The 23,899-nt window shown below is 41.7% G+C and overlaps 1 protein-coding gene across 3 annotated transcripts in view; it reads right to left on the bottom strand.

Annotated features, from left to right (window-relative positions):
• The window catches only part of sipa1l1 (signal-induced proliferation-associated 1 like 1), a 122,002-nt gene extending 109,470 nt beyond the window's left edge, over positions 1-12,532 (bottom strand). For all 3 annotated transcript variants that reach the window (XM_034699077.1, XM_034699078.1, XM_034699079.1), the window contains exon 1: positions 12,263-12,532. The gene's annotated coding sequence lies outside the window, so the exon portion shown is untranslated. The remainder of the gene's footprint in view (positions 1-12,262) is intronic.
• Between the last annotated feature and the right edge of the window lie 11,367 nt (positions 12,533-23,899).

Raw genomic sequence — 23,899 nt, 5'->3', positions numbered from 1 at the left:
TTAAATTTAATCAGTTTAAATTATTTTTTTATTTCCATTTATTTAACTGTTTTACTCCAGTGTAATGAAGAAAAGTATCAAGCGAGGAAAATGTTGATAACCTTACTCCTAACATTAAGTTCCAAAAACATATCTTCAATACTTTGCTAAAAAGCATTCTCTAAAAAGAGACTCCCCACACTTTTCTTTTCTCATTTGTTTATGTAAATGAAGATCTCTTCACAAAATGTGATTTTAAAATGTTAAGGGCACTCTACCAAACTCAATGCTCCTGTCTGCCTCTGATACTGCCTACAATGTTTTCTACTTTACACAACCAACCATATACAGTCCTTAAAACTGGTCCTCATTCTCTTAGAACTCACACCCAGATGCATTGCAACAAAGGAGTATCACTGTGGAAGATGTTCCTGTGCCCTTGGTTAACTTATAATGTTGTGAAGCTAGTCATTTGAAATGATTTAAACTCGTGTTACTCTTACTATTCTGCACCTCTGCATATACTTTATTATTATTTAATTTTATTCTATTTTTATTTTTATTTTATTTCATTTATTTATTTATTTTTATTCTATTTTATTTGATATTTATTTTATTGTATTCCATTTCTATTTTTTTTTTTTTAATTCTATTATTTTTCATTTCATTTTTATCTCATTTTATTCCTTCTATTATTAATGTCTAGCTTTCTTACATACTGTTTATAAGAGCTCTGTAATGCCCGAATTTCCCTCCACGGGATAAGTAAAGTATTTCTGATTCTGATTAAAAATACAAAAGCCAACCTAAAGGGATGAGCTGCTCTCAAAGTCAACACTATGGAAAGCATGTCTATAGAGTTTGCTGCAAGAATTAACCAAATTGCAATTAGTTCTAGGATGAAGAATGAGCTCTAACTCTTGGGCTAATAATTTTGACAGAAATGTAATCTGGTTCCATAAGAATGAAAAAAAGACTTCTTGAGTGTTGAAAGAGATCTGCATCTGACAAATGACTTGCATAGCTCTCTGGGTAGAGGCGTCACACACACACTCACACTACGTGCCCCAAAATGGCACAAGACAGACTGCTGCAATTAATGAATCCAGCAGGGTCAGAGAAGCACTTCTATCACTGATACCGGCCCAGGCAGCCAACAGTGGTGACATCCTTTTAGTCATACAGCAAGACAGACATCCGAGCACTCTGTCTGCTTGGAAACAGATGGCAAGGCAGTTGGTGGGAATGTCGGCAATGCTCCCATGCATGTTTGGGGATTAGATTTACAGCTCCCCGTTCACAGTTGCGTTCTTGCGATGTCATCATTGAATTTAGGAGAGGAAAAGTTGAGGAGAGGCTGAGTGAGAGAGAGAGTCATCCGTTTGACACACACAGAGTGCAGAGTATGGAACACGTTTACCTGAAGCTGGGTTTTCAGACCAGACACAGTCCCTGTTTTGATTTCTTGGTTTCTCAAACTATTTAAACATCTTCCTCACTCAGCTAAAAACAGCTATGTTTGGAAAAGTAATTAAAGCCACAGTAAGGATTTTTTTGTCAAGAACAAGCACAGTATATTGTGATGTTTAGACGTTTCTTTAATGGAAACGACCCAATATAGCCAACAGTAAACAAACAGGTACCATAAAATCTGGAATATTAGTCACAAGACTTCCATTGTATTCAGCAACAGGCAGTTTCTATGCAGATGTGAAGCTCTTTCTACTACCATCTGTTATCACTGTGATGCCAGCTACCCATACAGTAGTTAAGCTCAGCTTATGGTATTGTTGCTGGATGTGAGATGCATACAGACCCACTTCTTGGGATCCATTTGCTGAGATTCAAATCACCCCACTCCACTAGCCACTTGCTCTCTCAAACTGAGGAGTCTCTTAAATCAAATCAGCAATCCACAAGGTTTATTTACTTTAACAAGGTACCATTGTTTACTTGAAATGCTAGATTATGCCCTAATTGGGGAGAAAAGTGTTAAAAAGTTGCTTGGCTAGCCTGGTTGAAGACATTATGTATCCAGCATATTTTAGGAATAATACCGAAACACCTTTCTCTGTATATTGGTCACACTGTATTGGACAAAGCTCACTTTTTAAATGACAACAAAAGTATTAATAGTGTCCCTTATACAGCCAATTTTACAATAATTACAAACACAGTAGTAAAACTCACTCTGCCTTTATACCTATAGCTGGCTATAGCTGAGCGATATTGAAAAATATGTTATCAGGATAACATTTTTCATATCAGTCGATATTGATAATTATCACGATAAATATCAAATCACTATTTCATTTAAATTTGAAGGCAGATTTTTGCCCCTGAGTGAAAGTTGAAGACAGTTGTTAGCTTGTATCCGGATTTAGTTTTCTGATAAGCTTCTTGAATCCCTCATTTCTGACGCAGGTCTTTAGTGTAAAATTGAATTTTTGTGAAGTTTTAGTTTGTAGATTCTTATTTTTCTCAGGTTGAGATAATTTGCATGATTTGATTTCAATTTACAACAATCGTCTTTAAGCCCACCTACCTCTTAATCTGGGACATGATTGGCTGTTCAATGCCGTTGCTAATGTTGGGTGGCAACTAGCGTTTAAGACACATTAGCGCCCCCCCCCCCCCCCCCCCCCCTTCCAGTGGTTGGGGGTAGTAACTACAGGTTTAAATGTATCAATTTTCTATCAAATATTTGTCTATAATTGACTATAATTATTGTTATCGATTTATCACCCAGCCCTAACCTATACTCTACCTCCTATAAACTACCTAATAAAATCCCTCAAGCCAGTGGCTACCTCCTGGAGGTTTTGGGTGGATAACTTCCCATTTTAAGCAGCACTTCTAATTGGGAGGGACAGGGACACTTTGACACAGGGATCCTACAAAAGCTTAACTGAAAACAGCATGTGGCATCATTCAGGGATGTAAGAATCCCAGGCAGTAAAGCTACTCCAATTTAAAATGATTGCAATCAAGTTGATGTTGTTTCTACTTACTGATGTCACGCTCAGTGAGGACTGTAACTCCGCTGTACAGACTGTAACAGCTTAAACTACAGGATTCTATATACTCTGTTTAAAATAGCATAATGTGGAGGTGTTCTGCAACTAATCTAACTGTGTTTGCCCACCTAATACCACCGCTGTGTAACACCAGCACCAGCTTAAGGCTGATATTTACTGCGGTAATTGTGCAGGAGAAGTTGTGTTACTTTTAGAAAAATCCTAGAATGAATTAATATCATAGTATTTCCATATTTATGCAATTACCCTTTGATGCACATCCAGAGGTGGGCAGAGTCAGGCGTACATTAAATCACCAGGAGCAGAATCATTATGCAAAACCAAAGTCTCAAGCGTTGGTTCATAAAGGATCAATGAATCTGTGTAAAGAGGAGTCTACTAAAGCCACACTGAATGGAAAAACCTAAAGAGGGTGAATCAGGTGTATTGATGTGATGAATGACTTCAGGGTGAAACACACAGAGTAGGTTAAGCTATGTAAACTTCAAGGCTTAGCTACTTACCTACTGTGCTTTTAAAGAGGGTTCCCAGTGTTATTGTGTTTGTAGTTTTTCATAGCAGGGATGTGCATTTCAAGCCAAAATACTATACGATAATCATTGTCATCTGTTCGATCTGTGTTGCAGTACGCTGGGCCAGACGTCACTGGATTTCCGGTTTCGGAAAGCGGAAGTAAACAACAGCCAAGTTGATGGAGAAACTCCTTCTAGCATCCACTTATGATTTAAAAAGTTAAGAAGTGGTTGATATGGAATTTAATCATTTTCACATCACCTAAAAACAGAGCGCCCCCTGTCAAAATAAGAAGAGAAAAGCAAAAGGGGAACCAGCGCCGTGCATTGTAGGAAACCGTACGCGAGGCAGACTGGTCCGATGCATGCTGTGATCAGTAGACATCCGGGGAGTTTTGGCATACTGCAGATTTTGGCCTTGTTCACATACTACTTACTAGATTCTGAACTTTGGCAAAATCAGTACATACTGCTAGTATAGTAGGCGGTTTCAAAAACAGCCTCAGTCTCTGGAAATACATGTGTAGTGGTGCGAGATTCAGAAATGTAGAAAATCACTGCGACTGTCGCGAATGTTTTCTTCCTCTTTTGTTACTTAATGAGGATAGCAAACATCTTTAAGACGCTCAGTAGCCACCGTCTGGCGGGAGTACCGTATTACAACCAGGCAAAGGGTAGAACGATGAAAAATTGTACTTTTAAAATGAGAAAATATTTAAAGTTACTCTTTGATTTTTACTAAGTGAACGAATACTTGAATATTTGACAATCATCGCCCATCCCTACTTAACAGATTGGCTGTAGTAGTTTGATAAGAGCATCACTAATGCTTATGTCGTCTGAAACAGCCACACAGTGAAAGTGAAGTCCTTCCATGTCTGTGTTTAAGTTTAGATTGTAGAATGAAGTTATTATGTGGTGTTAGCTGCTTAAACTATAGTAGGAATCATTATTCCTCACTAATGCTGACAGCATGTAACCATTCTTCCATTCTCATATTCACTAGGCTGCTCTCTCTCTCCCTCTCAGAGCTCTCCATCTGTACAGTATGTTCCTTCTGTTTACTTCTGCATGGATTAGCCTGCCTAGTCATTGTTTCATCATGTTTTTACGGATTTTTTGCTCATCTGTCACAACTGAATCTGAAGGGGAATGGGAGAGGGGGTTGTAATCCCTGCTGCTTTCATGTGCTGTAATCCTCTATTGCAGCCCTAATTAAGAACTTTATCAATCTAGGAGGGGGGGGGAACAGAGAGAAGCATAAGAGATGCAAACAGGGGAATGTTAACTTTATGAGTCCCCTCACTTCAGATGTTGTCGCCTCATTTAACCACCTCTTCTCGAGCCCTTTCTTTTCTTTCCCAGCTGCTCTGAAGATCCTGATGCAGCCGACTGAAAGCCTCAACACAGATGCCAATTTATGCGCCGCAAAAGACCGTGGATCAAAGAGATATGCAATTTCACATATCAGAGGAAACACCGCGAGCGCTGTTTGTTAAGCCAAAACAATACGCTGGCTTACGCTTCAAATGTGTCAGAGCAACACAGTCCTAGGCTTTCTTAAAAAACACTGCCCCTAACTCTTACGGGATTAAACATTCAACAATACTTTCCAGATTTTGTCATGATGGCAGAATATCCAGACAGACAGACAGAACTATTTGATGAGGTAATAAAAAACAGGCAGTTCGTTTAGCTGTGTAAACACTTGAGATCAGGAGCTGCTGGAAATGTAGAAAGCAAAAATAAATCCATGTGATGTAAAGGTTGGATGTGGGTGTCTAACCCATAAATCAATTTCCGTGAATATCTCTCTTCACAGTTCTTAAGCGGTGTGCTAAAAAAAAATCTATGTTGTGTACACCGCACTGGCTGGTGGCAAAACAATGTTCCCACAGACGTTCAGTTTGTTGTTTAGTTTACAGAGGTTTGCTGTTGTTGTGATGTTAGCTTTAAGAGTGAGAAGTGTGAGTATCGCCTTCATCCCAGCATGTTATTTGTGCAGTGACAGTTTGATAGCCCAAAACCTGGCTAAGTTATATTATTTACTGTGTCAATGTCAGGTCTATAATATCATCGTATTTGTTTGTATCAACATAGAACACAACTTCAACCATCTTTCTCCTAAAGTGCATACCTATCTTCAATTGAGGCTGTGACACACTGTGGTAAAGTGGTTGTTTTAACACATAGTTTGTCATTTTCAGACTTGTTTTGTAAAGTTTACACCCTGCCATGAGACTGTTTCTACAGGAAAGCTGCTTCTACAGTAATGCAGTTATCCCTCCCTGGACCTACAGCCTGAGTTTATTATCTTTGACTGTGGCGGTCTCAAGTTTCTTATACTGATATTGTGCAACTTAAATCTCTCTCACACAGTGAAAAGACCGAAAATAGGATGGTTTCTTGAGATAAACACAAGGTACTTGTGCTGAAAGAAAGGATGAGCACTCAGCTCGGAGGCTCAAAGCCCGCCTCTTTACCTACTTCAAAACAGCGCTTCAGAAACAGATGGGTGACGTCACAGATACTACGTCCCCCAAAGACTGAGATAGAAAGGGCAGATGGGCATCAAGAGCCAGCATTACTGGGGTTATCAAGTGAGCTCCTCCCTTCACTGATGTTTCCTTTAGTTCGGATCAGGACACCTCAGAGAAGCTGAACAGTTAACTCTGGCGTCCCAGATCCATCCTCCTCCATGCCAGCTCCCGCTGTCCATCATATCCACTAGCAGAGCACCCCAATTTAACAACCCAGCCCATACAGCATTGCCACATTCAATGGACCCAGGCTCTGAACATGCATGCTCCAGGTAGTGACCTGGCCCCTAGCAGTCCCCACCACCCAACACCATCCTTCTTCCACCTCTACAACATTGCAGGCCTCAGATCCTCTCTCTCCTCCTCTGCTGCCAAAACCCTCATCCACCCTTTTATAACCTCCAGACTGGACTACTGCAACAGCATCCTTTAGGGCCTTCTCTCCACTGACCTCCTGCCCAGTTACTCACCCACTCCTTCTCCAGAGCTCACATCACACCCATCCTTCAGCACCTCCACTGGCTCCCCATGCAGCACCGAATCCACTACAAGATCCTGCTCATCACCTACAAAGTCCCCTCATACCCGATCGACCTCCTCAAACGTCACTCCCCATCTCACCGCCTCAGGTCATCAGATGCCAATCTCCTGTCCCCTATCACCAAAACCAAGCACCGCACCTTGGGGGACAGAGCCTTTGCCATCGCTGCCCCAACTCTCTGGAACTCTCTCCCTCCAAACATCCACAACTCTGACTCACTTCAATCATTTAAAAACCACCTCTAGACCTTCCTGTTCATAAAAGACTAAAACACATAACCTCTACTCCCACCACATCTCTGTCTTTGTTCCATTTTATTTATTTGTTTTATCATTTGCACTTTCTGTAAAGCAACTTTGAGTACCCAGAAAAGTGCTGTACAAGTCCTATCAATTTGTTATTTACACACAGCAAGAAGAGTCTGTAGGTAGAAAGTACAGAAAGTTATTACATTAACATGCAAAATGAGTAAGTGGAACTAGATCAGATGCATCTACTTGTGTGGTTTAAACTCTGAGCATGATGTCTGTCTTCAAGCAATCACCTCACATGGATGAGTGTGCCTTATCCCTGTTTCAAAATCAGCCTCCAAACTAAAAACAAGAAACAGTCTGTCCAGGAAAAAGAAGTAAGAAGGACACAAGTAAATCCAAAATAATGATGCTTCCCATCAATACTACACCAGCAGCCTTTCTGCTCTACTCTGTTGACTGTCAGACCTGACAAAAACGCCACATTGTGTTTGCAGTGTGAATTATGCTTATAATGGGCAGTACTAATTAGCCAGTGTAGCATCCTGGAGTCATCCTGGAGTGAGTCTGCTGATGCAATTACTGTTGGCAATGATGCATATAGCACATCGCTCTTGAAATATGTGTTATATCACATTCAGGTTACGGTAATCATCTGCACAAGATTTAAGTAAGAGGGAGAGGGCCACCTCTGAATTCGCCTTGCAGGAAAATCCCTCATCTGCTGGGACTTGGTAGTTTTATTAAATCATTTTGTCCCGCAGTATGATCCACTCGCTGCTAACAAGCATGTCTCGCTCCTCTCTTTCTCAAAGCACAGCCCACCCCAGGACCTTAAACAGGGGGAACTCACATTCCAATCTCCAGCATGCAGCGAGACAGAGAGAAAGGGGAGGGAGACAGAAACACAGACAAAGAAAGGGAGAAATGAGACAAGAGAGACAGAGAGACAGAGAGAGAGTGAAGGAAAAGATAAGGTGAAGGATGTGGACAGAAAATGATGAGAATGTCAGAGCCCTCATGGCAGCTTTCCACAACAGGAAGGAAGCAAGACAAGAGGAAAAGGAACTGTCAGTGACGGTGGGAGGGAGCCGTGGGAGGTAGAGTGGAAAGAAGCAGCAACAGAAGCAACGCAGTCAGGGAGCAGGAGGGGAAGATGTAAGAAAGTAGAGCTGGGGAAAGAAAGAAAAAAAGGGGGCAAAGGGTGGCTAATGTGTGAGGCCATAAACAGGTAGGACCCCATTTTCAACTCCTGCAAGCATTTAGCATGACATTCAGACTGAGTGAAAGTGCAGCCCGGCCTGCTATGGGATTGAAATGTCCTCCTTTTACTGACTTCGCACTTGCCAGATTTCTGTGTATGTGCACTGCCAAAAATCTTGCCTGTTCCAGACAGGCCTGGGCTGCACATTAGAGGGGTTCTGAGAGAGTGACCACATCCCAATCACAGTGCATCTGATACACATTTAAACCATAGGAAGTTGTGAGCGAGTGCTAACTACAGACATCTTTCCTTTCAAACACTCATTGTGATACCTGAACTCACGTACTGGCCAAAAGAAGTAGTAATCAGATCAAGTTGTATACTGATAATCCTGCAGGAATGTGGCAGCAGTTCTTCTTGTTCTTGTAGGCTCTGATTCAACCTCAACACTTTTGGATTTGCACCCTTTTAAATAGGAAGGTCCCAATCAGCTTTTTTGCCCCCCGATTGTATATTACTATACAATGGACTACCTCAAAACTTGCACATTGTACATTTGCACATTCAATTGCACTATGACATAAACAACTCAATCAGTCCATGCACAACATTTATATTTTTATATTTATTACTGCTGTCTTCCTTTAATTGTGTGTTCTTTGTGGCTTTTTACGGGACATGAGAAACGAAATTTCATTCCATATCATGCGACAGCTTGTGTTGGTATGACAATAAAAAACCTTGAATCCTTGAATCTTGAATCCCGATCTGAAACTTGTGTTTGCCTAGATAATAGTTGCACAAGAGATAAGAGAGTTGTCTTCAGTTTATTCCATTGAACTTAATCCAGCTAGCATTGCTGTTAAACTCAATCTGTTTTACAAGCACTGCTGTATGAGATCCACAAAACTGGTGTGCATGCATTACAGCACGCTTAAATCCGAGGCTGCCCTGAACGCAACACTCACAAGACAGTGAGTGTTTCAAAACGGCAACGTCTTGCTGCGAGACGGAGAATGTAATCATTGGGAGTGACAGGGAGATCGAAACACCCCCAGTTGCATGCCGCTAGCTACGGAGTGGCATGCCGGTATAGAGAACGGCAGCTGCCGCTAGCATGCTAATGCTAATGTAGCAGACTGTCCTGTGTTTGGTTTATGTTTTCACTTTTTTGAACTGTATGTCCCTGGAGAGTTACAGTAGGGTGAATAGAGCAGATGTTTTTTTTTCTGTAATGTGTCTGTTGGTGCACATGTGAGTTCTACAATACAATGTAAATCATGGCGTGAGGTCTACATCAATGCAACATGCCGTCCTCTATAACGGCATGTCGCTCCGAAGCTAGTGGCATGCAACCAGGCGTGATTTGATCTTGCTGTCACACTTATTATTTACTTATTATGTATACACGGTTAAGCAAACCCAGAACGCTCAATTACACTCACAACTTCAGCTGCAAATTGTGTTCAGTGACAGCGGACGTAAATGAACGGATGAGCTGATCAGCTTTAGTGCTGATCACCGATCAATTAAAATATGTCCAGATCGGCTCCGATCCGATAGCTAAGATCGGGGTCAGAACACCCCTACTTTTAACAAAGTTTTTAAGAGCATAAAACTAGGGCCCTATAATTTCAGCGTTCACGGAATCGCGGAATTGGCCAATAAAAAAGGAATCTACTGTTGACATAATGTGACTGAAATGCTGTCATCATGAGAAGAAGGAACGTTTGTCTGGGGAAATGTTTCTGAGAACCGCTCATTCGTGGCACCACCTGTGTATCTCCTCACAAACACTCACGGTCACCCCCTCCTGAAATAAACAACATGTCGAAGCAGCCACCAGAAACTACGAAACTCATCTCTTACTCCAAAATACAGAGCTGAACAGTTTCCAAATGACTTCTATGAGTCAGGTGACATGCTTTTTTGCAAATTCTGCCAACATACTGTTGACTGGAAACGTTAAAATACATGTGGTGACCACTTGTCGTCCAAAAGCTGATGTGAAAAACAGAGGAAAACACAGTGCTGCTAATGCTAGCCAGGCCAACCTGCACTTTACTTTTTAGCATTTCATTAAAAGGACATTTTATTCACTGACACAAAAAGCACACACTATATGGTGGTAAAATAAGTGTAAAGGGTAAAAAACTGAATTCTAAAAAATTTAAATGGAAAAAGGGAATTCTGGGAAAAAATAAAACAGATTTCATAGGGCCCTTTAAAACAGTTTTCTGGTCATTTACAGGAGGTTAAATCTAAAAATGTTAAATTATTTCACAAGTATCCCCATTTGCATTCACCGCTGGCTGAACTGATGTTGTTTTCTAATGTTGCAGGATAGAGCATCAATGCTGCTTTGCCTCTCTGTTGCATGTATTAGCTGTAATACATCTATGGTTGCACATCTAGTTAATTGAGTTATTATTGCAGCATCTTATTTGGCTGTATTGGATTGATGCATACTCTAAAGTACTTGCTGTAACCATTACCAGAAGACCTCAACTACTCAACTATCTACTGCCCAAAAACCATCAATGAGAGCCCACACAGTCTTTAGGCAGTAGCTGATAGTCCAACCGCTTAACCCAGGAGCACCTGGAGAGATGTTCCAGCTGCCCTTCATCCAACAAGCCCTTTGATATCTCACCCTGACATTTTTATTTTCTCTTTTCTTCTCTCCAACCTTCCCTTTAATTTGGCAGCTACATGTGTCACAGAACATGTGCGCCTCCACCTACACACTCCATTTCAATAGGCAACTTAATATTATAAATGCAACACAGCCTCCAGATCTGCTCAGCCTTGGAATTTGCTAGCAGCAGCAGAGGGAGGGTTGTGTGACATGAGATGATCAGCAGCAAATAGATATGTTAGTAGTTTTCAGAGGGGGCTAACAAAGCTGCTGGAACAGCCATAGCAAAGCAGACGCAGCGGTTGAAAGAGTAATGCAGTTATGCTGCTTTCGATCGACACAGGTCAGTCGATGAATACAGGTGAGATCTCTGCGACGTGTCAAAGGAGAAAGCAGTGGGTTTCCAGTGTGTGTGTGTGTTTGTGTATCTGTGTGTGTAAGCTCCCTGGAGGGCTGAGGCTACAGCAGCCTGAGGACAGACTCCACAGGTTGAGATGGCGGCAATAATGGAAGACAGAGGATCTGCAGGGGGTCCACTTGCAGTAAAAAACCTTCTCAAGGTGTCATCGGGGGCAGAGAGGAGCACAAACTCACAACTTTCACAAACTTCTGTGAGATTCAGACCTTTTTCCAAAAAATAAAAAGCTGAATCCTTGTTGCAATCTTTTGCATGATCAATGACTTTATCACCTGCATCTCCTGAGTGGAGCTCTGTTACATCACTGCTCCAATCTAATGAGACTACAGGGACGGCCATTTTGATTAATGAGTGGTTTTGACAGAGCACTGAGCAGAAATGATGCTTCAAATTGATTATGATTTCATGCAAGTTCCTGTGTTTGCAGTACTTTCTCCAGTTCCCTGATTATTTACAATGAATGGCATTCTGATGACATAAAAAGCATGTGTTCAGGAGGAGCAATCCCCAAACTTTTCCTGCAAAAATCCACTATGTGAATGCACACCAAACAGAGTTTAAATGAAGGGCTGCAAATGTGCACTGAATGAGTGTGGTTGTGTCATCGTGCACAAGTAAAGGGAAGGACGGGAGAGCTTGAGACTGACAGGAAGCCTGGAAGAGAGACTGCAGCTGGCCATCCCAATTTAACAGCAGCCACGCAGGGACTCAACTAAACAACCATTACCTTTATCAGATGCTCACTTTGCAATGGTTTCCTGTTTGCTTAAATGTTGAACTGTGGGGGTTTTGAAGAAGCTTACGAGACGTGCAAATGAATGGAGAGGCAACAAAAGCCGACATGTTAAGCCTTTAAAAAGTGGCAAAACTGCTCCTGAAATGATATATTTGCAAGAAATGCGTGTGGTGCATTAGCTGTGATACATTGTTTCAAACACTAAGCGACTGCTACTTCAACTTTTAAGAGGAGTTTTCCCTCCAATGCGTTACCTGGAGTCTTTGTATGGGCAATATGGACGCTTACGCAGAGAGAGAAATGCACATTTATGCAGAAAATGCATTAAAACTTGAGTGTTAGTCCGAATCTAACGGTGTAAATATCGCTTGTGTGTGAGTGGAGAGGAGGAGAGGGTGCACTCACCTTTATCAATTTCCACCTTGTCGGCGTTTTCCAGCAGAAAAATAAACGCTCCCTCTTGTCAGATACAGGGAAATGCAAACGGTGTAGGAAAAAAAGAACCCGTGGGTGAATAACTCGCAACAGGAAACCCTCACTCTGTGTCTCTTCACCTCTCTCTCTGTCTGTTGTTGTCCGTGCTCACTCCGCAGACCTCCTCTCGGTTTGTCCGAATCAGAAGTTCATCCAAAAGTTGCAGCCGCTCGCTCCGCCTCGCGACGACGATGAGGTCACCGCCTCCCTCAACTTCTCAAGGCAAGGAGATCTCGCGATAAGGGTAACTGGAGGGCCACGAAGTCTCGCGAGACTACTACAAAAAGAGCGGACTCACACAGAATGCATGCACAGGGATGGGAGAGAGGGAGAGAGGGAGATAGAGCGTTGCTCTGGCAACAACAGATTCGTAAAAGGGCTTCTTCTCTGCAAGCAACTGGTGTTTGTGGAGCAGGTCTGAGTGTCGATGAACGCTGAACATTATGAAGCTCCTGCTGCATCTATTGCAGTATTTATGCCTCTGTATATGTAGCAACATAAAAGAACAACCTGAAGCCAAAGATAGGCTTAGCAGAAAACTTGAGTCCCTGAGTCATTACACTTTATTGTATTAAAGCTGGGGTTGGTAGTCAGATTAAGATACACTTCCTGTTATACTGGTTAAAATGACCTTTATTATTAATTTATTGATAAATGTGTTCCGCTAGAGAAGATAACTTACAGCCTGAGAAATAGGAGTGAAACATTATACAAGATATGGCAACCCTATCTGGACTACATGGAAAACCTGCCATCTCACATTATTGGCTGTGCCACTGCATAACAAAATTGTATTTGTAATTTTTTTTGTATTGTTATTATTTTTATTTTTACTCTTTTTTTTCTTCTGGAACTACCTACTGTCTGTATTCTGTCTGTAATATTAACTCCTCTCATACAGTTGGCTTCCTTCTCTTCCTTTATGTCCTTTGTATAAGCCTATTTGCATTCTACGTGTTTAAATCATAGACTGTATAAATAATGGACGTAGTATCCGTGACGTCAAACATCTGTTCCTGAGCGCTGTTTTGAAGCCAATCAACCAGGCAGAGTGTGATGTAGTGTGAGCCTCCTAGCCAACAGCTATGTGTTCCCGACCTGGAGTCAAGTCAGTCATGTCCTTATTTGGGAAAAAACCCAGAATCTTAATATCTTCTGAACCGTCCCGTTAGAAAAAAATTCACCCCCCGTACAGTATGTGCCGATAGAGAGATTAGCTTCATAGAGCCAAGCCGTTTTTTGAACCAGGCTGTAAACGTGTTTATTAATGCTGCAAAGATCGTCTTTTTCCCATTCATGTCTATGTGGTTTCCGGTATTTCTGCAGCCAGCTTCAAGCGGATTCTCGATGTATTGCAGTTTATAACACTTCCACATGGGCTTCATCATTTGAGACCTGAGGTTGCTGCTTGGTTTAAATTTCCTTCCATCCATCCATTATCTTGACCGCTTATCCCGTTAGGGGTCACGGGGGGCTGGAACCTATCCCAGCTGGCTTCAGGCGGAAGCCAGGGTACACCCTGGACAGGTCGCCAACCCATCACAGGGCCAACACAGAGAGACAGACAACCATTCACGCACACACTCACACCTACAGGCAATTTAGAGTGATCAATCAACCTGGTGAGCATGTTTTTGGACAATGGGAGGAAGCCGGAGTACCCGGAGAGAACCCACGCATGTACGGGGAGAACATGCAAACTCCACACAGAAAGGAACCCGCCCGGCCAGGGATTCGAACCAGGAGTCTTCTAGCTGTGAGGCACCAGTGCTACCACTGCACCACCGTGCAGCCGTAGTTTAAATTTGAAAAGCAAAAAAAAAAAAAAAAAAAATTAAAAATTATCTTTACGTCCCGATGGCCATCAATACATAATGTGTTCTTAAAAAAGAGTGAAAAAAGCTGCTATCTACAGCCGGAGTAAACCTGGGAACACACCAACCAATCCCTGCCTGTAGGGTCCAATTTATGAAACCAAACAAATCCCGTCCTGCCGTTCTGCCCACCTCCCCCGTCTACATTTCCCCGGCGTTCACTCCCCGTCCCCTGCCTCTATTTACTGCCCTTTTCGCTCGACCTTGGGCCTGTCCCCTCTGACCCGATGAGGTGCTTTGCTCAGGACTGTAGTTCGGATCAGAGTCTACAAAGCTCTCACCACGGGGGGCTCTGACAAGCAAAAGAATTAATGACATTTAGTAAGTCCTACAGAAAATGTATGTATTATAGCTTTTCTTAGATATCATGTCACTGGTACAACTGGATAATGCTAGCATGACAGTTGTTAGTAAGGCAAGGCAAGGCAATTTTATTTGTATAGCGCATTTCATACACGAGGGCAACTCAATGTGCTTTACATTAAAACATTAAAAGCATTGGAAACATTCAGACAAGCACAAAAGAGCACAAGCTGCTGCTGGTAGGAATGGTGTAAAAGACATTACATTTTTCTGCTGGGTTTGGAGAAAAGGTCATAATACCCATCGGTACTCATCTTTGAGTGGAGTAATTTGACATTATGGCTAAATCTCTGTGTTTTCCAATGCCTTTGTATCAAGCAATGTTATTATTCCCCTCGTTCCCGTTATGATGGACCAATCATAGCTAATCTCCAATCCTCTGTCCTGATTGGTTAAGGGGCAGCCCCTACTACTTCCTCCGATAGGTTATGAGTCCTGCACTTTCATGACTGCACACGCCGCTCTGTGTTTGGGGGGCAAAGAGGAAATCTGGTTGGGAGGGATAGTGTTGACATTCAAAGTCCTTTTCTCTGAACAGATGTTTACTCTGTGATTACCAACAGCAGCTTTAAGAGCTACAGCCCTAATGTTTGATCAAATATGTCACATAAGTTCCCTCTTGAATGACATTGAAATAGATTAAACATTTAAAAATGCCCTCTCTGATGCTCCTTTGATAAACATCACCTGAAAGGTAGGGTTAAGGTTAGTCTTGTGGTTAGGGTTAGGGTTAGGGTTAGGATTAGGATTAGGGTTAGGATTAGTGTTAGGGTTAGGATTAGGGTTAGGGTTATGATTAGGATTAGGGTTAGGGTTAGGGTTATGATTAGGATTAGGGTTAGGGTTATGATTAGGGTTAGGGTTAGGATTAGTGTTAGGGTTAGGGTTATGACTAGGGTTAGGATTAGGGTTAGGATTGGGGTTAGGGTTAGTATAAGGGTTAGGGTTAGTATTAGGGTTAGGGTTAGGATAAGGGTTAGGGTTAGGGTTAGGACTAGGGTTAGGGTTAGGATTAGGGTTAGGGTTAGGGGTTAGGGTTAGGGTTAGGGTTAGGGTTAGGACTAGGGTTAGGGTTAGGATTAGGGTTAGGGTTATGATTAGGGTATGGGTTGGGGTTAGGGTTATGATTAGGGTTTGGGTTGGGGTTAGGGTTAGGTTTAGGGTTAGGATTAGGGTTAGGATTGGGGTTAGGGTTAGTATAAGGGTTAGGGTTAGTATTAGGGTTAGGATTAGGGTTAGGACTAGGGTTAGGGTTAGGATTAGGGTTAGGGTTATGATTAGGGTTAGGGTTAGGATTAGGGTTAAGGTTAGGGTTAGGATTGGGGTTAGGGTTAGGGTTAGGGTTAGGATTAGGGTTAGGATTAGGGTTAGGGTTATGATTAGGGTTAGGATTAGGGTTAAGGTTAGGGTTAGGATTGGGGTTAGGGTTAGGATTAGGGTTAGGGTTAGGGTTAGGGTTAGGATTAGGGTTAGGTTTAGGGTTAGGGTTAGGGTTATGACTAGGGTTAGGGTAAGGGTTATGATTAGGGTTAGGGTTAGGATTAGGGTTAGGATTAGGGTTAGGGGTAGGATTAGGGTTAGGTTTATGATTAGGGTTAGGGTTAGGGTTAGGATAAGGTTTAGGGTTAGGGTTAGGGTTAGGGTTAGGGGGTTAGGGTTAGGATTAGGGTTAGGGTTAGGGTTAGGATTAGGGCTAGGGTTTAGGGTTAGGTTTAGGTTTAGGTTTATGATTAGGGTTAGGGTTAGGATTAGGGTTAGGATTAGGGTTAGGGTTAGGGTTAGGGTTAGGGTTAGGTTTATGATTAGGGTTAGGGTTAGGATTAGGGTTAGTATTAGGGTTAGGGTTAGGGTTAGGATTAGGGTTAGGGTTAGGGTTAGGATTAGGGTTAGGGTTAGGGTTAGGGTTAGGGTTAGGTTTATGATTAGGGTTAGGGTTAGGGTTAGGATTAGGGTTAGTATTAGGGTTAGGGTTAGGGTTAGGATTAGGGTTGGGGTTAGGGTAAGGGTTAGAACAGGAACTAATTTTAAGCAAACAGAACCAGAACCAAACTCAAGCAAACCGAACCAGAAACAAACTCAAGCAAACAGAACCAGGACCCAAAGAGAACCAAACTAAAGCAAACAGAACCAGAACCGAACCAGAACCAAACTTGGGGAAAACAGAACCAGAACCGAACCAGAACCAAACTCACAAACAGAACCAGAACCAGAACCAAACTCAAGCAAACCGAACCAGAGCCAAACTCGAGCAACCAGAACCGGACCACAACCTAACCAGAACTGAACCAGAACCGAATCGGAACCGAACCAGAACCGAATCAGCACAGAACCAGAACCCTAACTCAAGTCAACAGAACCAGAACAGAACCAGAACCCTAACTCAAGTCAACAGAACCAGAACCAAACTCAAGCAAAAATAACCAGAACCGAACCAGAACCGAACCAGAACCGAACTCAAGCAAACCGAACCAGAACCAGAACCGAACCAGAACCGAACCAGAACCAAACTCAAGCAAACAGAACCAGAACCGAACCAGAACCAAACTCAAGCAAACAGAACCAGAACCAGAACCGAATCGGAACCAAACTCAAGCAAACAGAACCAGAACCAAACTCAAGCAAACCGAACCAGAACCAGAACCGAACCAGAACTGAACCAGAACCGAACTCAAGCAAACCGAACCAGAACCGAACCAGAACCGAAACAGAACCGAAACAGAACCAAACTCAAGCAAACAGAACCAGAACCAGAACCAGAACCGAACCGGAACCAAACTCAAGCAAACAGAACCAGAACCAGAACCGAACCAGAACCAAACTCAAGCAAACAGAACCAGAACCAAATTCAAGCAAACAGAACCAGAACCAAACTGGAGCACACATCATTAATGTCCTCAGTGCAGGTTGGCATTGAGAAAAATCAGATGCCTCAGTTTGGATGGGCTGATCCAATTTCTCTTCTCAGTGAGTATATGCCCTGTCTTTGAGAAGACTCTCAGAAGGAACAGATGAAGCCACAATACACAGCCTCCCCTCCATCACCTGTATCCTATATCCTCACATGTGATTGGCCGCATGGCCGCCATGCTGACCAATCAAAACAAAGTTCTGCTGTGAGCAGAGCTGGGGCCGAGCACTGTGAGGGCTAAGCAGCGAAAGGAAAAAACTGGGAGCTGGCTCTCTCTCGATGCGAGCTGGCTCTTCTGATTCACTATAAAGCATTGGCTAATCTGTGTTACAATAATGAGGGGGTCCTTGGATAATTTTCTCACCTGTAAGGGGTCCCTGGCTCCAAACTGTTTGAGAACCCCTGCTCTAGTGGATACAATTTAAACAAGGAGCCCTCTGGATGCCTTTCCAGTAAATTAAATGTGATTTAGCCACAGATCATGTGAACTACTTTATGTTATGGTTATGAATAAGCCCCAGCTTCATTATGAACTGTCTCGTGTCTCCAAAGCTAGCACTACAGTAAGGAAATGTAAGACTGTGGCTGCTGGACGTGTGACTTTCTTTGCAGTCTGGCTGCTTACTTGCTTTGCTTTTTGTTGCTGTAACTGGAGGACACTGTTGGTTTATTATGTAACCTTTTCTCTCACACCCACTCACTGCAGCTGATAAAGGTAGTGAAACAGACCCAAAACAGTAAAAGTTGAGTGTAAAAGTGTTTCTTAGCTCACTTATATTTGATAGGAACTGTGTAGATTGACCACTACAACATAAATGTATTCATTAAATTAGTATGAAATGCTGGTTAGTTCAGTTATAATGTAGGCCTTATATCTTATACTGATGGTTGTTACAACAACAAACAAACACCTTAATGACGGTTACACACTAAATTCAACAGGTCTTATGTTTGGAGTCTGTGCAGTACTTTTTTCTCCTCAGGCTCTGAATTAGCGGATACCTCTTTAAAACAAAAACACTGACAGGATATCGAACGTGCTCTCAGTCCTTGTTTGTCAAAGGTAAATGTCAACTAGTTTCATAGGAGTCATAACTACACAGTGTTTGGGTGCTCCAGTGTTGTTTGAAGTTGTTGCTGCAGGGCTGTGTTATAGTCTGTTTGGAATTAAAACTTCTTCAGAGATTTCTCTTATCTTTTTGCTGCAGTGTAAAACACGTACGAAACTTTTAAAAGCAAAAGCAACAACAAAAAAAAAAACATACCCATAAAAACAATACAAAAAATACACAAGCTCTATAATCAAAAGAGGTGCTGTTGTGTTTCTTCTTGTTTTAGCACACAACCTGACAAAAGAAAGTTTCTAAAAGTCTATCGTTGAAGCTTTGAGAAAGTACTTAGTGAGCTCCAATAACTGACAAATGTACTCTCTATGTATGTACAGTGTCCTCTCTGTTTAAAAATTAGACAACTGTTTTGATGAAATGATGCATTGTCTAGAAATGGATGTGAATTTTTAAGTAGCAGAATGACGATTTAATATTCCAATCCAGTAACATTGTTGGACTCACAAAAGATGGTAAAAGCAAAGTTTAAAGCAAAATCAATTAAACAGAGCCAGGGATGTCGTCTTTTTGTCTATTCAGACGTCCTTTTCCAGCATCAAGACCTGCTTACCCACAATGCAGCTCTTCCAAATCACTGTTTTGGTATAATATCTTAGAATTAAGGTACAGCACATAGAAATGTAAGTTTATAAATGCTGTCAAGTGCTCAACTCGTGGTGGGTTAAGATGGGATAAGACAGAGTCCTGCCTGTAAGATTGGGACTGGATCATAGCTGGCTCAGGCTTGGACCAGCTTTTGTTATACTGCTATAGGCCTAGACTGCTTGGGGAACTGGCACACTGACACACTGGGATCCTAGCTTACCCCCTTCCCCCCTTCCCCCCTCATCACTTACTTTAACTCTGCCTGTCCCATTGAAAGTTACTAACCATAGACCTTTCTGAAGTCCCTGAGCTCCAGTGTCTCATAGGTTCCTCTGAGCTGCCTTAGGCATCCTCCTATGCGGACGTTCTGGACACCAGCGGTAACAGCTTCTACTACTTGTCTCATCACTATCACCTTTCTCCCCTCTATCCCCCTTCAAGACCCAACCCGGTCGAGGCATGATGGCTGTCTAACATGAGTCTGATTCTGCCTGAGGTTTCTGCCTGTTAAAAGGAAGTTTTTCCTCGCCACTGTAACTAGCTAAATACTGCGAAGTGCAATGCTCATGGTGGATTAAGGTGGGGTCAGAATGAGTCTTACCCTGTCTTGAAGTTGGGTCTCTGTTCATAATTTGACATAGAGTGGTCTAGACCTCCTATGTTTGTAAAAGCGTCTTGAGATAACGTTTGTTGTGATTTGGCACTATACAAATAAAGATTGATCGATTGATTGATATTGTCTTGATGTTGAGTCTTTGTTATGTTTGTTGTTGATAAATGTGATGCTCCATTTGTTCATTTTACCTTCAAAAACTTATATCAAAACTACCACTTTCTCCTTCTTCGTCCTCCAACTGGTGTATCATTTCGTATGGTCACTCACTAAATGCTACTGTAGAAACATGGCGGTGCATGATGGTGGCCTCCCTAGAAGGGGACCCACTCTTCTATAGATATAGAAGGCTCACTGTAAGTTAACACAAACAAAAAGATCTTGATATTCAGGTAGTTATATACTTCAAGCATATTTATGAATATTGCAATCTATATCTACCAAGTCTGTTCTGCTAAATAGTGCTAAATCCAATACATGGCATCTAAGTTCTGCAGCCATGGTGTGGTAGCCTCAAGCAGAGATAAAGATCAGGCTACAGAGGTGTGCAAAGTTCCTTTGTTTTTAAGTTCCTGACTCCACCCTTTTTTTTTTTAAATTTAACTTCCAAGTTTTCTTTTGACTAAGATGTGATATTTGGGAAATGTACCTGATTACATACAGATTATCCTAGAACTGCAGAACCTTTAAGGTTTTTAACAACATGTGCATTACACCTCAAGACCTGTAAACACACTTTGATGTGCAAAATCTCTGGAGCTCCCATTTGAACACACTACAAACAGATAAGGTATTAATATGCTTGAAATATAAAAAAAAAAACCTCAGTTACAGCATTCCAGTAAATGTGCTTAGTTTCTCTCCTCCACTGTTTATTTGTTGACATAAGGGAAAGTGGCTCTATGAAGGCCTCTCAGCGTCCCTGGAGTCACAGCCGGTGAAGCTCCTTTATTAAAACCTTTAAAGAGTAATTTATGTTTATTAATTTACTTCTGAAGTGGTTGATTATGCCACCCAACTGACTGCTTTTGCATCATGGCACTAACACAAAGCACTCCACAGCTTTAAGATGATTTTGAAAGACCTACCCGACATTAAACATCACAAACTGCACAGCGTTGGACAGTAATGGAGCTGCATTTATTCTGTCATGTGAAAACTTGAATGCAAAAGACCAGCATTACAAATGTCTACTGCTTACACATTGCATATACATTATTTTTTTCAGCATACAATTTTAATTAGATAAGAGAAAGAACCGCGGCCTAATTAAAGCGGCTCTGCAGGTGCTTACATAGGGAGTGGGTGAACAGTATTGGAGACACAGGAATTCATCTCTCTCTCCCACATAATCACCCGTGAATAGTTTTAAACCCTGTATTCTCTGTCCTCTCTGTCTGTCTTTTTTTACATAATAATAATTGATTTCAGTTCCGGTGACAGCATATTCTCTTCTTGATTCACTCACACTCTCCACATTTACCTCTGCGCCCCCCTTTTATTTCCATCCATGCATCCATTATTCCAAAATGTCAACCCGGGTTACGTAACAATCTAATAAAGACAAATGAAAGGAGATTAGCGTCATTAGAACCTCTCTGTTCCTGTAGCTCCACAGGTCTTAACACTACCCACCCTGCTCCATCATGGGACGGATATTTGAGTGGGAGGTTTGTATTGTTCTCCGGTGAAAAACTGCTCCCCCAGGATTAGCTCAAGTGGTCTAATTGCGTTAGCCGCAGAATGATATTCAGCATGGATTAAAGCAGAGGAACACACATCACTTACAATAAACCACTGATAAACTTTCCTGCTTGTTATGCCGATAATATAGTGCAGCATCAGATACTTAGGCATGAAAATGGAGACAGCTTGAACGTTATAGAATTATGAGGTTTACATTGCTGAGAGGATTCCTGTGTCTTTAATCTGTTTTATTGATGAGAATAATGTACTAATGCACTGTAACTTACTGTAACTTCATTATTAGATTAAAGGATAAAGGCACAGAGGTAGACTATTCAGCCTCTCCTGATGCAGAGGAGGGCTAGTGTGTGTGGGTGTGTGTGTGAATGTGTGTGTGTGCAAGTGATGCAACAAACAGCTGCTGACATTTCTTGTTGTCAAAACTCTCTCTTCAGCTCATTTTCTTAGCAGTAGGAAAAAAAAAACTGCAAGAATGTCAAGGGAGCAGCCCACTAATGTATATCATGCACAGTATAGATACTTGAAGTTTCATTATCTTTACATGCGTGTCTTTAACCAGCTTCTGTATCTGTTAGCAAGACTGGAAGCAGGCATGGTTTGTACCTGAAAATGCAAACATGGGTTAATTGTAGGGATGCACGATATTGGTTTTTTTTTGCCGATATCCGATATACCGATATTTCGCAACTCATTTAGCAGATTACTGATGCCGATATTTTTTTCCGCGAACCTAATTGCAGAGATCATCAATTCTCTTCTGTATTGGAATTAGCTCACAGTGTTATGGTGATACTCTCATCACATTTGTTATGTAATGTTAATTTCTTGTGCAAAATAAGAAAAATACTTAATACTTAAAACTGCATATTTATTTATTACAATTGCTTTCAAACAAAATTCATACAAAAAGATACATCCTACTTAAAACTTGGATGATGCTCTCCCTGAGACAATCATAACAATACCAACAACCAGGGCAAATTTGGCCAATTTTACATTTGACATAGTAAGTAAACCTAACCTCTGTTCACAGGGAACATGTGAAAAGTGCAACTGTACAGCAATTAAACCCAAATTAAATAAAATGGTTTACTCTTTGACAGTAAATGTGCCTAAATTATTATTGTTATTCTGTTCTATTCTAAATTAGTCAGCTACATGTACCTTACAGACTGCTGCTTAAATTCAAATTTAACTTCAAACATAAGTGTTAAATCACAAGTCTCCACTCCACCTGCATGTTAACTCACCAGGCCACACCTGATCAACCAAGCCATGCCCCCAACACTATAAAAGCCTGCACCCAAGCCTTCGTTTCCCCCTTTTTCCCTCCAAACCTGGCATGTGCCAGTGACTCCTTTGTCTGAATGTTTGCGCCATGTGGTTTCGGAGAATTACCTGGAGTGGATGCATTACTGATGTAAGTGACACCTTATTTCCGAATTATCTTTATCAGTATCATTATCATTTTGTAACATTGTTTATTTAGATATTTTTTTTCCCCCTTTGTTTATAATAGCAAAAATCATCCACATCCAAATCCACTCCTTTGTCAGCATTGAGCTGAGCCTTTCTTTTGCAAATAAACCTTCAAAACCTGCCCATGATCCTGTGTGTTTGACTGCACACCACACATTGTTCTGTGAACCAGTATCAAGAGGAAACAAACATTTTACAACAAGCCCAACATGTGTGCAGCACCCCATTATTTTATCGGTTAATTATATCGACGAGTTGGCCGATATCTGATAGTTCATTTTAAAGCCAATATCGGCCGATATCATGCTTCCCTAGTTAATTGTCATCCTGGAACCACGCCTGAGATGGGCTGTATGCACTACCTTCCCCAGCCCCACAGGGGAGAGAGAAGAGAAAGACGACTGACAGAGCAACAGCAAGAAGCCAATGTGAGAGCTAGAATCAAACCCTGTTGGGTGAGGCTGTACCTCCCCCTTACTCACCTATTTCATGAAGGAAGAGAGGAGAAAACAGAGAACAATCTGAAAAGAGATGTTAAATAGGGGACAGGGAAGGCAGACCATTGGGATCACACCACCTACCCACCTTTAGGTAGGATAATGGAATTTAACATATAAAGATGAAATCTTCATGAACATCATTTCATTTGTGAGGATAGTCAGTAATCCAGCTGCCACACAAGATGTTTCTTGCTGGCAAACACACCTGACTTGGGTGCAGCAAGCTCAGAATATGGGGACAGACAGTGTGGGCTCTTTTTTGAAGATGTTCATAGTCCATTAGTTCATTGAGGTCTTCTGGTTATGTTAACATACACAGTATTGTGTAGTTCTGTACCCCTGGTGTCTTTGCTGCTGCTCTCCCTGCCTTGTATGCTTGAACACACAAGGAATTTGTCTTTGGTAAACTGCT

Source organism: Notolabrus celidotus, chromosome 13 (assembly GCF_009762535.1).
Source record: "Notolabrus celidotus isolate fNotCel1 chromosome 13, fNotCel1.pri, whole genome shotgun sequence".
NCBI classification, from domain to species: Eukaryota; Metazoa; Chordata; class Actinopteri; order Labriformes; family Labridae; genus Notolabrus; species Notolabrus celidotus.
This window is presented reverse-complemented; position numbering and strand designations above follow the sequence as displayed.